The sequence below is a fragment of the Prionailurus viverrinus genome, chromosome E3 (genome assembly GCF_022837055.1).
Source record: "Prionailurus viverrinus isolate Anna chromosome E3, UM_Priviv_1.0, whole genome shotgun sequence".
NCBI classification, from domain to species: domain Eukaryota; kingdom Metazoa; phylum Chordata; class Mammalia; order Carnivora; family Felidae; genus Prionailurus; species Prionailurus viverrinus.
The window spans coordinates 25,526,806-25,544,059 of record NC_062576.1 but is presented as its reverse complement, the minus strand read 5'-3'; the positions used below and the strand labels follow the sequence as shown (position 1 = coordinate 25,544,059).

At 41.3% G+C, this 17,254-nt stretch overlaps 2 protein-coding genes across 6 annotated transcripts in view; one reads left to right on the top strand and one right to left on the bottom strand.

Moving 5' to 3' along the window:
* The window catches only part of ACSM3 (acyl-CoA synthetase medium chain family member 3), a 62,126-nt gene that overhangs the window by 971 nt on the left and 43,901 nt on the right, over window positions 1-17,254 (top strand). The gene's annotated exons all lie outside the window — the stretch shown is intronic.
* The window catches only part of ERI2 (ERI1 exoribonuclease family member 2), a 61,232-nt gene continuing 44,869 nt past the window's right edge, over window positions 892-17,254 (bottom strand). The window contains exons 12-13 of one of the 3 annotated variants that reach the window (XR_007147741.1): window positions 2,787-2,876; window positions 892-1,320 (exon numbers count right to left, since the gene is read on the bottom strand). The gene's annotated coding sequence lies outside the window, so the exon portion shown is untranslated. The remainder of the gene's footprint in view (window positions 1,321-2,786; window positions 2,877-17,254) is intronic. The other 2 variants (XR_007147740.1, XR_007147742.1) reach the window with 2 other exon arrangements.

Here is a 17,254-nt window from a genome sequence, read left to right as displayed (position 1 = left end):
CATTCAGTGCTGCGCCGGGTCCTAAAGCCTGGGTCCTAAAGCCGGCAGGTGGCCGACTGTGGAATGGTGATGCGAGGCCCACCCTTGGAAAGAGTGGACAGGCACTTTTTTTTTCTTCTTTGAGGTGGGGGAGGGACAGAGAGAGGGGAAGACAGAGAAACTGTAGAAGGCTGTGCGCTGTCAGGGTTCAACCCACAAAGGGTGACATTATGATCTCAGCCCAAGTCGGAAGTTCAACCGACTGAGCCACTTGAGGCGCCCTTGATGGGCACTTCTTACTGCTCACTATCCAAAAGCCAGGGCTTCCTGGGGAATTGGCCTGGATGGAGCGGGTTTGTAAATTTACATGCTGGCCTCCAGCGGGATGTAGACCATGCTTGTAAAGAACTGTTTTGTTTACCATTCATAGTCATTGATTCATTCTGGTAATATTTATTAAGTACCCATGCACTAGTTATTGACCTAAGTACTAAGGTTGAGACCATTAGCAAAGACAGACACACTTCATACTCATGTTGCCCTTATAGGCCAGTGTTTCTTAGAAGTCAGTGTTTCTTCCAAACCACCCTACTTATTTTTTGCTCCTTTTGAAATGTGCATATGCAATGGACTTGACTTTAGCACTCCTGTTGGAGAACCCCAGAGGTACAAATAAAGAACACAAAGTATAAGAAACTCATTGAAGTCAGAGAGTTGATTATCAGAGTAAGAAATATAAAATACAGGGAAACTTGGCCAAACTTCTTTTTTTAATTACTTTTTTAATGTTTATTTTTGAGAGAGATAGAGTGCAATCGGGGGAGGAGCAGAGAGAGAGAGGGAGAGGGAGACACAGAATCTGAAGCAGGCTGCACACTCTGAGCTGTCAGCACAGAGCTCCACGTGAGGCTCAAACTCGCGAACCATGAGATCATGACCTGAGCTGAAGTCCAGCGCTTAACCGACTGAGCCACCCAGGTGCTCCTGCCAAACTTCTTAACATTTAATTGTCATTATTCATACCCAAGATTCATATTCATATCCAAGATATTGTCCATATCAATTTCTTCACACAACTTTTGTTTGACGCTGATGTCATAACAAGTGATAGTAACATTTTGGTGAATTATTGTTCCGACTGTAGCTGGTCTGGACAGGAAATCACATCCTCACTTCTGAACAAAATCATGAAGAGCCAAAAGAAGGTTTGTCCTTTGTTGCCCTAGGAAGAATTAGCGAATCCAGTGGCCCAGAAATGTAGATTGTTATAGAAAGTCAGGAATAAAGAACTTCTTATTTATTGTAAGGCCTTCATCTCTCAGATTCACATTCTTGTGACACCTATGAAAAAGTAATTCTGATATGAAATAATAGTCTAGAATAGTCTATATACATATAAAAGAATTTTCACTACTAGGAAAATTATTCATCTTCTTTTCTCCAATTAAATATACCTTGCTATTTTCTTTTCTTCATATCTGTCCCTTAAAATGTTTATGAACCCACTCATTAAACTGGATAGATAAGCAATCCCTTCAGAGTTAACATCATAATATTCCCCATACCCTAAAGTCAGGAATCCAGTTCCTTATACTTCATGCAATTAAAAGTCAACTTGAGGTGGCTCAGTTGGTTAAGCATCCAACTTTGGCTCAAGTCATGATCTTTTAGTGGGTTTGAGCCTGGTGTCAGGGTCTGCACTGACAGAGCAGAGCCTGATTGGGATTCTCTCTTCTCTCCCTCTCTCTCTCTGTCCCTACCCCTACCTCAAAATAAATAAACATTAACAAAAAAGTCAACTTGAACTTTATAAATCCCTTATGTTGGTGTTCCACCTATGACAGTATATTGCTTTGGTAAGCAATGCAGGAGTACTGTGCTTTTTATTGACCTAGATATTTCAATCTCACATTCCGAGATTTACTTGTAATGTATGAAACAACAAAATACTAAGAAAAGGAAAAGTAATTATCCTAATGTTGAACTTCACGGTTAACTGGGTTTTTTCTTAGTATATGTAAATATATATGTATATGTATGTATATTTGTATATATACATATATGTATATAAAGATGTGTGTGTGTGTTTGTGTGTGTGTGTGTGTGTGTGTGTGTGTGTGTGTATAACCTTATCTTCCCTTAGGTTCTTTTGCTTAAATTACTAATATTAATACTAGAGTTCCTGGGGCGCCTGGGTGGCGCAGTCGGTTAAGCGTCCGACTTCAGCCAGGTCACGATCTCGCGGTGTGTGAGTTCGAGCCCCGCATCGGGCTCTGGGCTGATGGCTCGGAGCCTGGAGCCTGTTTCCGATTCTGTGTCTCCCTCTCTCTCTGCCCCTCCCCCGTTCATGCTCTGTCTCTCTCTGTCCCAAAAATAAATAAACGTTGAAAAAAAAAATTTAAAAAAAAAAATACTAGAGTTCCTGATTAGTACTAGGTGTTAACTGTCCCATTCCACACTGTAGAGTAGGACAAATGGAAAAAATTCATTTCCCTTTTAGGGTGCTCCCTCTGGCCAAATATGGAGGCAATTTCATAAGAAATGGAATCCTTGAGGAAGTGATTTCCAATATGTCTTTTTAAATACTATTATCCTAGGGATGAAGGCAGAGAAATAAGCAGATTGTATCACCAGTGGGAAAACTGGGCTAGAATACATATCATGATCACCTATAACTACTTCCTTGTTAGTTTTTGTCTACCTTATGGGTAACATTTGTTGTTTTTGTTTGCTCAATAAATGAACCCCCTTTTGGGGAGGAGGTGTAATCCATCATTGGATGAGTCTGAGTGGAAGGCAGGGCCCACCTTGCATCATGGAAGCTTGACATGTCAGGTATCCCTTTTTCCCACTCTGTAATGTGAGCACATCACCTCAGCTTCATCAATTGGATGCATCTGTGAGGGACTGAGAATTGGAAGCAAATGTGTAAAGAGGAGTGCCCATTTAGAGTTCATCTGACCAATGGCAGTGGCATTCCAAATCCAGTATCATCAGCTTTGCAGCCACTCCAGAAGTAGTGGCAGTACTAGACTTTTCAGAACATTGATGCTAGTTCTAGCCTCCTCACTCCCCCAGTCATCCTTGGTTCTCCTGACCCTGGATCTACCACTATTTCCAAAAATTTTGTCATCATCTTATTTTTTGCTTTCACCTATATAATCAGCATAGCCTTTACTTTTGACAATGGAGATTGCATAGCATAGATTTCTGGAGGTCCTCAGTTGATTGTGAAGAACAGTGGCATTGCTGTGGTGTTCAGAAGCATAGAGAGAGCTGACTGAAACTTGTTTTTACTTTTGTTTTCATCCTTGGTGCCTGCCATAATGCCGGATCCATATTAGGTGCTCAAAAAATATTATTGAACATTTGAACTCAACCCCAAGAAATGGTCAGTAAAGGAAAAAGGTTAAGACCAATGCTATTAAGAAGGGAAGTATACCAAGTCCAGATCCCATTAAGCCCCACCAGAGGAGCGAGAAAAGAAGCTAGGAATTAAGAGAGAGATTTCCCTGGCAATTCTGGAAACACATTTGTATGAAATTTCAATTTGTGTGAACTTTCACCTCCTTAGGTTACCAGTCATGGCCAGAGGTCTGGTGTCTATCATCGGGCACCAAGGGCTCTGTGATGTGGCTTGTAAACCCCTCTTCTGGCTCCTGTATACCAAGTGGTTGTTTTGTTTTGTTTTGTTTTGTTTTGTTTTGTTTTGTTTTAAGAAAAGGAATGTCGGCATTATAGAAAAATGTGCAGCGGATAATGTGGGTTTGGAATAAGTACTATGAGGAATTTGCCTTTTATTCTAATTAACCTAATTCTAATTCGCTTCACATATTCATGAGGTCTTCAGCCCAGAAAGGGAAGAATGATGTAAGACATTCTGAATTCTCTTTCTCTTTCTCTTCCTTTCAAAGTTACTGCCATTTAACTTCTACTTGTATGTTCAGTACAGAATCCATCCTTGCCCCGAACACAGGTAGGAAACACTCAGATTTTGTTCCTGTTCTGACTACACTATCCATCCAGGATTTCCTGCCTTATTCTCTTGTTACCCAGCATTTTCAAGTAATAGATGTCTTAACACTGAACCCTGGTCACCTGCTTATTTGATTTCTCTGCACCTGCCACCTTCAGACTTGGTAATATGTATATGATCATGGGCCCAAATTCTAAAGTCAAACTGTGTTTAAATCCCAGTTCTGCCATGTTCTGGCTGTGGAACTTCAAGCAAGTGAGAAGCTGAATTTCCTCATTAGATTAAAAAAACAAAACAACAACGTTTAAATGGGGATAATAATAAAACCTATTTTCTGGGTTACTAGGAAAACTCATTAAGATAGGCATGACAAGTGCTTAGTTCATAGTCACTGTTCAGTCAATGTGGACTTGTTCCTAGTCACTGTTGAGTCAGTGTGGACTTAAAAACAGCTGGTTTGGGGCTCAGTTGTGACTCAGTGATGTCTAGTATTTTTATTTATTTATTTATGTTTTAATTTTAGAGATTGAGAGAGTATGAGCCAGAGAGAGGAATGGCGGGGGGGTGGGGGGGCGGAGAGAGAGAGAATCTCAAGCAGGCTTCGTGCTCAGCGTGGAGCCCGACACAGCCCAACACAGGGCTCAATCCCATGACCCTGGGATCATGACCTGAGCCAACAGTCAACCAACTGAGCCACCCAGGTGTCCCTAGTATTTTTTATATTAGTATCCATTCCCCAACCCAGTCCCCTAAATGCATTATTTTCCCCCTAATGTCTTATCTCCATGTGTCACTTATTGAAAGCTAAATTTAATCCTTTGAGGAAGGAGACCAGAAGGGAAAGAAACTTTAAATATAGTTAACTTAATATCATGTATCATAAAATAAAATAAAATACGTAACACCTTACCTCTGCCAACTGGCTCCTGCCTCACATTTGATTGAATGACACCCCAGGTCTTTCATTGGCTCTGTGCCCACAGCACTTGTGCCACACTTGCACTTTTATCACACCTACAGGCTGCATAAGAAACGTGCCCAACAGCCTGAGTTCCACAATGGAACCTGACTCTGAAGCCATGTGAACTTGGTCTATCCCTGGAGAAGCCACATTTGGTCTATCCGTTTGTTCCTACCTGCATCCTCACTTAGCCCTGCTGGGTGTCCTGAACTCCTGATCCCAGCCCCTCCCCACCCCCACCGCCAGTGTGCTTCATCCCACCACTGCTAGAGTCTAATTTTGACAGGTAAGGCAAATTTGGCATTTTATGGATGTTGGTTCTTGAGAGAAAAGGTGAATAAATCTCCTTCCCTCCAATTTTCTTCTCCAGTTTTACACTCTATACATTCATGAGTCTTCTTAAAACTTTTCATGAGGTTTCACAGGTACTTCCTTACTGCTTCTCTGAGATTTGAATAATCTATGTTTAAATTTCATTGTTTTACTATATAGCTCTACTTTTTTGAGTACTTGTAGGTCCTCCTCCTGCTTCTTACTTCACTTTTGTCAGTGCTCCTAAGAATGAATCCCTAATGGTGGAGTCTCACACAGTTCAACAAGTTAGAAATACATCCATTTGGAACTGAAATCATCTGTGAACTGCACACTCAACCAAGGCATAACAATAGTATTGGATAAAGTACTAATGCAAGAAGTATAAATTTCAGAGTAGGTACGGCACATACTTAATAGTCCAGGATGACAGAGGCTTAGAGGATCTTTCAGCACAGATGAGGCCTAAATAAGAATCTACATGAGTAGTCAGGTTGAATCATTTATATTTAAGTTAAAAATTGGAGGGAAGTTGGGGCCCCTGGGTGGCTCAGTCGGTTAAGCGTCTGACTTCAGCTCAAGTCATGATCTCGCGGTCCGTGAGTTCGAGCCCCGCGTCGGGCTCTGTGCTGACAGCTCAGAGCCTGGAGCCTGTTTCAGATTCTGTGTCTCCCTCTCTCTGACCCTCCCCCGTTCATGCTCTGTCTCTCTCTGTCTCAAAAATAAATAAACGTTAAAAAAAATTTAAAAAAAATTGGAGGGAAGTCAATGAGAATATGGCATTCAATGTGTAGATGAACAAATAGACAAACTGATTAAGAACATACATTGAGAGTCACAGTCTTGTGTTTAAATACTGATTCCACCCCTTTGCTACCTCTATGACCTTGGGCAAATAAACTGCTCTAACCTCATGCTCCTCATCTATAAAATGGGAATAGCTGTAATATATACCTTATAGGAAGTTATGAGTATTGAATAAAAATAATTCATGGTAATCACATAAAAATATTCAATAAATGTTAGCTACTGCTGTTTTGTCATGGCTGTTGCTAATTGGAAGGTTTGGTAAGATTAATTTTTAAGCAATCAAGAGTTGAGGTGAAGACCCAGGCTTTTTCTGTTGCTCAGTTTGCTCTGAGGTGTCTCCAGTCACTCCTTACTGATTTCCAGTACTCAAGATAAGCCTTATTTTATCTAAATGGGTTAATATGGAAAGATCTACAAGATACATTGGAAAATGAAGGAAAAAAAAGTGAGGTATGTGTAGTATGAACTGATTCATGTTTTAAAAGGGAATAATTAAGTGCATAAATATGTGTGTATATATACACATATGTGACATGTATGCATACATATATGTATACATACATATGTGACACATATTTATACATATGTGAATGTATACACATAACCTATACATTCACATATGTATGTTTTCATCCTACATGTGTATAAAAATGGTGCTTAGTAAGAGTTCAGGTGTCTCTTCACATTTCTCAACTAAAGCCCAAAGCTAAGGATTAAGAGGCATTATGTCCCTGCCCTTTCCATTCTAAAGAGAACTGTCAAAAAAGACTAAGAGGGGAGCCTGGGTGGCTCAGTTGGTTAAGAATCTGACTCTTGATTTCAGCTCAGGTCATGATCTCACAGTTTGTGAGTTCAAGCCCCATGTTGGGCTCTGCACTGACAATGCGGAGCCTGCTTGACATTCTGTCTCTCTCTCTCTCTCTCTCTCTCTCTCTCTCTCTCGCCCTCTCTCTCAAAATAAATAAACTAAAAAAAAAAAAAAAAAAGTAAGTTTTGTAACTCTCTCCAGGTTTGTGAAAAGGTGGCTCAACTGGTCCTGCTACACTGAGAGCACTCTGCTTTTGGGCCTAAATCAGAAACTTGGGGATGGGAAAGAAGATAGTATTTTCACACCCTTTGCTGAGAGGGACACTAAGGGAATCCATTATAAAGGTTAGTGGTTCCTGGAAGGAGACTGGCATCACATTACTGGGATGATGTCCCCTTCTGCCTGACCAAGTATGGAAATAAGCCAGAAAGAGAAGTAGAGACACATGGCAGAGCACAGAGAGTGAGGTGGGTGGAAAGACAACACAGCAGAGGCCTGCAGCCTGAGACAAGGTGTTCTAAAGATGTGTGAGTATCTTCTGTGCCAAGTGGACTCCCAGAAGATACCTAGGCTTGAACAGCCAGGCCCAACAGAGGATTAAAGTCTTAGCCAGCATGGTAAACCCCCTTCTCTTAATCTTTTTTCCTTAATTCTGACAGTAGAGTGTCTAGAGGTTAGATAAGAGGGGGAAGGTATATGAGAGGCAGACAAGCTACATGTCTCTATTCTAGATACTAGAGTGGGAGAAGTGCAGAAGGGTGGCCAGTCCTGTCCACTGCTGGTCCCAAGAAGCACAGAGCAAGTCTGTGCTAGGGAGAGGGGAACAGGTGCAATGTACATTGAGTCTGTGATTAATATGTATTGTTATCTTTGAGGGGGGTGGGGCAGAGAGGGAAAGAGAGAGAATGTGAGTGGTGGCAGAGAGAATCCCAAGCAGGTTCCACACTGTCAGCACAGAGCCTGATGTGGAGCTCAATCTCACACACATTGAGATCATGACCTGAGCCAAAATCAACTGAAAATTAATCAAAATCAACTGAAAATTAACCAACTGAGCCACCCAGGCACCTCTGTGATTAACATTTTTAAGTGGACAAACTTATAACTAAAAGTGATTGTGAATTGTGGGATCATCCCAGCAAGTCACTAAGGGATAGAAAAGGGATATTGGATACAGCAGGGGTGGGGGGACAGAAATTGGGAGAAAAACTAAAGTTGATTTCAGACTTATTTGAAAAACTAGTTGCATATATATTCCACCCACTTCCCTATACACACATACATCCTTGTTTTGCAACACATTTAGTAACTACTTTATATCATTCTGTATCTTTCATTTTTATCCATATGCAGACATTATATTATTTTTATATTAATATATATTTTATATTATTTTATATTAATAAATATATTTTATATTAAGCTCTCAATTTCTTTTTTTTAATATATGAAATTTATTGTCATATTGGTTTCCATACAACACCCAGTGCTCATCCCAAAAGGTGCCCTCCTCAATACCCATCACCCACCCTCCCCTCCCTCCCACCCCCCATCAACCCTCAGTTTGTTCTCAGTTTTTAACAGTCTCTTATGCTTTGGCTCTCACCCACTCTAACCTCTTTTATTTTTTTTTTTCCTTCCCCTCCCCCATGGGTTTCTGTTAAGTTTCTCAGGATCCACATAAGAGTGAAACAATATGGTATCTGTCTTTCTCTGCCTTACTTATTTCACTTAGCATCACATTCTCCAGTTCCATGCACGTTGCTACAAAGGACCATATTTCATTCTTTCTCATTGCCACGTAGTACTCCATTGTGTATATAAACCACAATTTCTTTATCCATTCATCATTTGATGGACATTTAGGCTTTTTCCACAATTTGGCTATTGTTGAGAGTGCTGCTATAAACGTTGGGGTACAAGTGCCCCTATGCATCAGTACTCCTGTATCCCTTGGGTAAATTCCTAGCAGTGCTACTGCTGGGTCATAGGGTAGGTCTGTTGTTAATTTTTTGAGGAACCTCCACACTGTTTTCCAGAGTGGTGGCACCAGTTTGCATTCCCACCAACAGTGCAAGAGGGTTCCCGTTTCTCCACATCCTCGCCAGCATCTATAGTCTCCGGATTTGTTCATTTTGGCCACTCTGACTGGTGTGAGGTGATATCTGAGTGTGGTTTTGATTTGTATTTCCCTGATGAGGAGCGACATTGAGCATCTTTTCATGTGCCTGTTGGCCATCTGGAGGTCTTTAGAGAAGTGTCTATTCATGTTTTCTGTCCATTTCTTCACTGGATTATTTGTTTTTTGGGTGTGGAGTTTGGTGATTTCTTTATAGATTTTGGATACTAGCCCTTTGTCCGATATGTCCTTTGCAAATATCTTTTCCCATTCCGTCGGTTGCCTTTTAGTTTTGTTGATTGTTTCCTTTGCTGTGCAGAAGCTTTTTTACTTCATGAGGTCCCAACAGTTGATTTTTGCTTTTAATTCCCTTGCCTTTGGGGATGCGTCAAGTAAAAAATTGCTGCGGCTGAGGTCAGAGAGGTCTTTTCCTGCTTTCTCCTCTAGAGTTTTGATGGTTTCCTGTCTCACATTCAGGTCCTTTATCCATTTTGAGTTTATTTTTGTGAATGGTGTGAGAAAGTGGTCTAGTTTCATTCTTCTGCATGTTGCTGTGCAGTTCTCCCAGCACCATTTGTTAAAGAGACTGTCTTTCTTCCATTGGATATTCTTTCCTGCTTTGTCAAAGATGAGTTGGCCATACGTTTGTGGGTCTAATTTTGGGGTTTCTATTCTATTCCATTGGTCTATGTGTCTGTTTTTGTGCCAATACCATGCTGTCTTGATGATTACAGCTTTGTAGTAGAGGCTAAAGTCTGGGATTGTGATACCGCCCACTTTGGTCTTCTTCTTCAAAATTACTTTGGCTATTCGGGGCCTTTTGTGGTTCCATACAAATTTTAGGATTGCTTGTGCTAGCTTTGAGAAGAATGCTGGTGCAATTTTGATTGGGATTGCATTGAATGTGTAGATAGCTTTGGGTAGTATTGACATTTTAACAATATTTATTCTTCCAACCCATGAGCATGGAATGTTTTTCCATTTCTTTATATCTTCTTCAATTTCCTTCCTAAGCTTTCTATAGTTTTCAGCATACAGATCTTTTACATCTTTGGTTAGGTTTATTGCAAGGTATTTTATGCTTCTTGGTGCAATTGTGAATGGGATCAGTTTCTTTATTTGTCTTTCTGTTGCTTCATTATTAGGTGTATAAGAATGCAACTGATTTCTGTACATTGATTTTGTATCCTGCGACTTTGCTGATTCATGTATCAGTTCTAGCAGACTTTTGGTGGAGTCTATAGTGTTTTCCATGTATAGTGTCATGTCATCTGCAAAAAGTGAAAGCTTGACTTCATCTTTGCCAATTTTGATGCCTTTGATTTCCTTTTGTTGTCTGATTGCTGATGCTAGCACTTCCAACACTATGTTAAACAACAGCCATGAGAGTGGACATCCCTGTTGTGTTCCTGATCTCAGGGGGAAAGCTCTCAGTTTTTCCCCATTGAGGATGATATTAGCTGTGGGCTTTTCATAAATGGCTTTTATGATGTTTAATTATGTTCCTTCTATCCCGACTTTCTCAAGGGTTTTTATTAAGAAAGAATGCAAATTTTGTCAAATGCTTTTTCTGCATCGATTGACAGGATCATATGGTTCTTATCTTTTCTTTTATTAATGTGATGTATCACGTTGATTGATTTGCGAATGTTGAACCAGCCCTGTATCCCAGAAATGAATCCCACTTGATCATGGTGAATAATTCTTTTTATGTGCTGTTGAATTCGATTTGCTAGTATCTTATTGAGAATTTTTGCATCCATATTCATCAGGAATATTGGCCTGTAGTTCTCTTTTTTTACTGGGTCTCTGTCTGGTTTAGGAATCAAAGTAATGCTGGCTTCATAGAATGAGTCTGGAAGTTTTCCTTTACTTTCTATTTTTTGGAATAGCTTGAGAAGGATAGGTATTATCTCTGCTTCAAATGTCTGGTAGAATTCCCCAGGGAAGCCATCTTGTCCTGGACTCTTATTTGTTGGGAGACTTTTGATAACTGATTCAATTTCTTCGCTGGTTATGGGTCTGTTCAAGCTTTCTATTTCTTCCTGTTTGAGTTTTGGAAGTGTGTGGGTGCTTAGGAATTTGTCCATTTCTTCCAGGTTGTCCAGTTTGTTGGCATATAATTTTTCCTAGTATTCCCTGATAATTGCTTGTATTTCTGAGGGATTGGTTGTAATAATTCCATTTTCATTCATGATTTTATCTATTTGGGTCATCTCCCTTTTCTTTTTGAGAATCCTGGCTAGAGGTTTACCAATTGTGTTTATTTTTTCAAAAAACCAACTCTTGGTTTCATTGATCTGCTCTACAGTTTTTTAAGATTCTATATTGTTTACTTCTGCTCTGATCTTTATTATTTCTCTTCTTCTACTGGGTTTAAGGTGTCTTTGCTTCTCTGCTTCTATTTCCTTTAGGTGTGCGGTTAGATTTTGTATTTGGGATTTTTCTTGTTTCTTGAGATAGGCCTTGATTGCAACGTATTTTCCTCTCAGGACTGCCTTTGCTGCATCCCAAAGCATTTGGATTGTTGTATTTTCATTTTCATTTGTTTCCATATATTTTTTAATTTCTTCTCTAATTGCCTGGTTGACCCATTCATTCCTTAGTAGGGTGTTCTTTAACCTCCATGCTTTTGGAGGTTTTCCAGACTTTTTCCTGTGGTTGATTTCAAGCTTCACCGCATTGTGGTCTGAAAGTATGCATGGTATGATCTCAATTCTTGTATACTTATGAAGCGCTGTTTTGTGACCCAGTATGTGATCTGTCTTGGAGAATGTTCCATGTGCGCTCGAGAAGAAAGTATATTCTGTTGCTTTGGGATGCAGAGTTCTAAATATATCTGTCAAGTCCATCTGATCCACTGTATCATTCAGGGCCCTTGTTTCTTTATTGATCATGTGTCTAGATGATCTATCCATTGTTGTAAGTGGGGTATTAAAGTCCCCTGCAATTACCACATTCTTGTCAATAAGGTTTCTTCTGTTTGTGAGTAATTGTTTTATATATTTGGGGGCTCCTGTATTCGGCGCATAGGCATTTATAATTGTTAGTTCTTCTTGATGGATAGACCCTGTAATTATTATATAATTCCCATCTTTATCTCTTGTTACAGCCTTTAATTTAAAGTCTAGTTTGTCTGACATAAGTATGGCTACTCCAGCTTTCTTTTGACTTCCAGTAGCATGATAAATAGTTTCCATCCCCTCACTTTCAATCTGAAAGTGTCCTCAGGTCTAAAATGAGTCTCTTGTAGACAGCAAATAGATGGGTCTTGTTTTTTTATCCATTCTGATACCCTATGTCTTTTGGTTGGCGCATTTAGTCCATTTACATTCAGTGTTATTATAGAAGGATATGGGTTTAGAGTCATTGTGATGTCTGTAGGTTTCATGCTTGTAGCGATGTCTCTGGTACTTTGTCTCACAGGATCCCCCTTAGGATCTCTTGTAGGGATGGTTTTAGTGGTGATGAACTCCTTCAGTTTTTGTTTGTTTGGGAAGACCTTTATCTCTCCTTCTATTCTGAATGACAGATTTGCTGGATAGAGGATTCTCGGCTGCATATTTTTTCTGTTCATCACATTGAAGATCTCCTGCCATTGCTTTCTGGCCTGCCAAGTTTCAGTAGAGAGATTGGTCACGAGTCTTATAGGTCTCCCTTTATATGTTAGAGCACACTTATCCCTAGCTGCTTTCAGAATTTTTTCTTTATCCTTGTATTTTGCCAGTTTCACCATGATATGTCGTGCAGAAGATCGATTCAAGTTACGTCTGAAGGGAGTTCTCTGTGCCTCCTGGATTTCAATGCCTTTTTCCTTCCCCAGATCAGGGAAGTTCTCAGCTATTATTTCTTCAAGTATACCTTCAGCTCCGTTCCTGCTGTCTTCCTCCTCTGGAATACCAATTATGCGTAGATTATTTCTCTTTCGTGCATCACTTAGTTCTCTAATTTTCCCAGCATACTCCTGGATTTTTTTATCTCTCTTTTTCTCAGCTTCTTCTTTTTCCATAATTGTATCTTCTAGTTCACCTAGTCTCTCCTCTGCCTCTTCAATCCGAGCTGTGGTCGTCTCCATTTTATTTTGCACCTCATTAATAGCATTTTTTTTAGCTCCTCCTGGCTGTTCCTTAGTCCCTTGATCTCTGTAGCAATAGATTCTCTGCTGTCCTTTATACTGTTTTCAAGCCCAGCGATTAATTTTATGACTATTATTCTAAATTCACTTTCTGTTATATTGTTTAAATCCTTTTTGATCAGTTCGTTAGCTGTTGTTATTTCCTGGAGGTTTTTTTGAGGGAAATTCTTCAATTTTGTCATTTTGGATAGTCCCTGGAGTAGTGTGGAACTGCAGGGCACTTCCCCTGTGCTGTCTTGAATAACTTGCGTTGCTGTGCGGAGCCGCAGTCAGACCTGATGTCTGCCCCCAGCCCACCACTGGGGCCACAGTCAGACTGGTGTGTACCTTCCTTTCCCCTCTCCTAGGGGCGGGATTCACCGTGGGGTGGCATGGTCTGTCTGGGCTATTGCACACTGCCAGGTTTGTGGTGCTGGGGATCTGGCGTATTAGCTGGGGTGGATAGGCAAGTTGCACAGGGGCGGAAGGGGGAGGCTCAGCTCGCTTTTCCTTTGGAGATCCACTTCAGGAGGGGCCCTGTGGCACCGGGAGTGAGTCAGACCTGCCAGAGGGATGGATCATCAGAAGCACAGCGTTGGGTGTTTGCGCGGTGCAAGCAAGTTCCCTGGCAGGAACTCGTTCCCTTTGGGATTTTGGCTGGGGGATGGGCGAGGGAGATGGCGCTGACAACCACCTTTGTTCCCTGCCAAGCTGAGCTCTGTCCTCTGGGGCTCAACATCTCTCCTTCCCATTGTCCTCCAGCCCTCCGGTTCTCCGAGCAGAGCTGTTAACTTATAACATTCCAGATGTTAAGTCCCACTTGCTGTCCGAACACACTCCGTCTGGCCCCTCTGCTTTTGCAAGCCAGACTCAGGGGCTCTGCTTTGCTGGGCTGCCCCTCCACCCCGGCTCCCTCCCGCCAGTCCTTGGAGCGCGACCACCTCGACGCCCTTCCTACCCTCTTCCATGGGCCTCTCATCTAGGCTTGGCTCCGGAAAGTCCGTTCTGCTAGTCTTCTGGTGATTTTCTGGGTTATTTAGGTAGGTGTAGGTGGAATCTAAGTGATCCTCAGGATGCCGTGAGCCCAGCGTCCTCCTACACCGCCATCTTCCCAGAAGCCAGCCTTTTTTCTTTAAGAACTTGTTACCAGCCACCACCTTGACACAAATGGAACCTGGAAAATGATGTTCTCAGAGATGCTTTTCTGTCTTCTTTGTTGTCCAACACTGTGAAAATTGTTCAAAGATGGAACTTGAAAGGGTTCACCCAATGCCAGCATAGGACAGATTACAGCTGAGGCCCAGACATCACCCTCTCACTTCATGTCCATTGTCACCACTACCTCCCGGGTCAGGAAGACAAAGCCAGCATCAGGATTTCCTCATCTCGCGACAACTTTCTGACTCCCTGTAGGTGTGTGGTTCAGAATCAAGGGCCCGGTGAGCTGCCCCCCCCCTAAGATATTTAATATAGGAGATATTACTATGTGTTTGTGGCTGTCTCTTTGCAACTCCTAGTCCAAAATAAAAGGAAGAAATGGGTGGTACAGGAGAGAGGTAATTGAAGGAGTAATGTTCTTGAGTTGGGGAGAGCAGATGATGTCAAGGACACTGTGGAGAGGGTGGCCCAAACTAGGAACCTGACAACTATTCATTGTTACAGGAAGGAATGCAGAAGGTATGAACAGAATTGTAGGAGTTTAGGTTGATTAAGTACTAGGGGGTTGAGGAAATTCTCTTCTGGCTACTTCTAAATCTCAGTGAAATAAGAGGAGGAGAGGAGAGATGAAGGTTTATAGAAATAGGAGAAGGTATGAAATGGTTATCTCCACCTATAGATATGTAATGGGGTTATCAGGCAATGGGGAGGACCCGCTTGGATTTTTTAAGACCATTAGCAAGTACCATCAACATCCTAAGTGCAGAACCAGGTTTCTGCAGAACCATTTCTCCAGAGCTATGTTAAGCTGCTCATGTGCAGTCACAATATAGGGAGATAGCTATCTGGAGTTTTGCAGAAAGCTGGGTTTTGTCGGGTGAGTATGGTGAGGGAGAGCAGTACAAAGGAGCTGTGTAGGACCTAGAATCCAAGATGGGCAAGAGGTAAGTGAAGGTATGAAGAAGACAGTGTTCAAGTCAATGGACTGAAGATTTTAGTGGAGTTAAAGGAATTACTGTGATAAAGATAGTAAAGGGAAATGAACTGGCAAGACAGGAGAAATTAGTAAAAAAAAAAAAAAAGCGGGGTGGGGGATGTTGACACAGATTTTGGAGGTAGTACTGTTGGTGGTAATGAGAAGGTGTGGGGTGCAGTCACAAGAATGAGAGACTAAGGCTGGGTAGGATTAAGATTATTGGGAGACAGGATATTAAGAGAATTAAAGACCACAGTATTAAATGGGTTGTTTACATGAGCACTGAAGTTACTAAGATGGAACAGGGACTGAACTCAGGTCCCCTCAATCTTCACCACAAAATCCAGCAATCCTTGAGAGATGGATCTCTATGGTCTTACAGGAATGGGAAAACAGGATGCTTACCAAAGGAGGGACCCCACTACAAAGACTGGTGAAGACCAAATCAAACCAGTCTGCAAGATGGACCCCAGTGTTGACCTTTCACTGACTTTGTCCCTCATTATAATACTAAAAACCATGCCCAGGGGTGGAGATTTAACATGGTAATGAGACATGCGATGCGTGAAGAAGCATGTTCTGTCCACTTTGCCTATCCGCCCAACTTCCTGTATCTCTCTTCACTCCTACATGCTCAGACATCACTCCTTTCCCACCTTACCGTCTTTAAAAACTTCCTTGGCCTTTGTTCTGACAGCCAGCATGAAGGACCCTGCCTTTGCGCTGTCTCCCTTGTGCTCCAGCATAAGCCCAATAAAAGCCTTGCCTGGAAATTCCCATTTGGCCCCAGTCAATTCCTATTGCTTGGAGAGCCCAAGGACCCAAGTCAATAACATTACGACGAATGATGTAGAAATCATAATAGAGAATGACCATAAACTAGCATAACAGAAAAAGAATCTACAGAACAATAAGACACATTTGTTGTAGATAAGACCTGATATAGGAATAACAACATTAAAACACCTCTGGCTGAAGTTAATTAATTTGTGAATAAAGAAAAAATTACACAAGCACCCAGGCAGAGTAAATGAGGCTCTACAGTGCTGCATTTCAATTCAGTTCTGACACTGTTGGGATAGCATCAGACCTCACAGCTTTAAAAGCACAGTCCCCAGAAAGACTTCCCATACTTCAGATGTTAACTGTAAGTTCACAGGTCCCCAGACCACACAAACCTCTGACCAACTGGCTACCACCCCCTCCTGTCCCTTAATTCACTAGATCTCACAGAACTCAAAAGAGTGCTAGACTTAGGATTACAGTTTTATTATAAAGGTTATATATCAGGACCAGCCAAATGAAAAGAAGCATAAAAGAAAGTCTGGAAAGTCCCAAATGTACAGCTTCCATGCCCTCTCTCTGTGGAATCAGGGCATGTCACCCTCCCAGCATATTGGATATATTCACCAACCAGGAAACTTCACCATTTTTATTGGGGTTTCATTATTTAGGCATAATTGACTGAATCATTAGGCATTTGACTCAAGTCAATCTCCAGTTCCCCTTCTCTCCCTAGAGCTTCAAAGCTCCAACCCTCTGATCACATGGCTGACCTTTCTGGTGACCAGACCCTTCATCCTGAGTCACCTTGCTAGCATAATCTCAGGTGGCATTTAAGGGGTTCATGAATAACAAAGGCACTCCTATTACCCAGGAATTCTAGGGATTTAGAGTCTCCAAGGAATTAGGAACCAGGGACAAAGGCCAGTCAAATTTTCTATTATACAACAGGCACATTCCAGGAGAACAGAACTTGTTTGACCTTGGGCTTCTCCAAAGTAATATTTAATGCCAAATAACAGTGAAACAAGGTCTACAGTTTTCTGAGGGAAAGAAAATTTAACACAAGAAGCTCTTACCTAGACTTTATATTCTCAGTATAAAGTCAGTAGTTAGGCATTACCAACTAAGCAAAGGAAAGCAGTCATTATAAGCCCTTGTGGGGGGAAAAAATCTAGTAGGTGTTAAATTCAGCTAACAAAGAAAAACATTAATGAATGCAAGGAAAGACAAGCTATGTGTAAAGGCCTATTAGTAA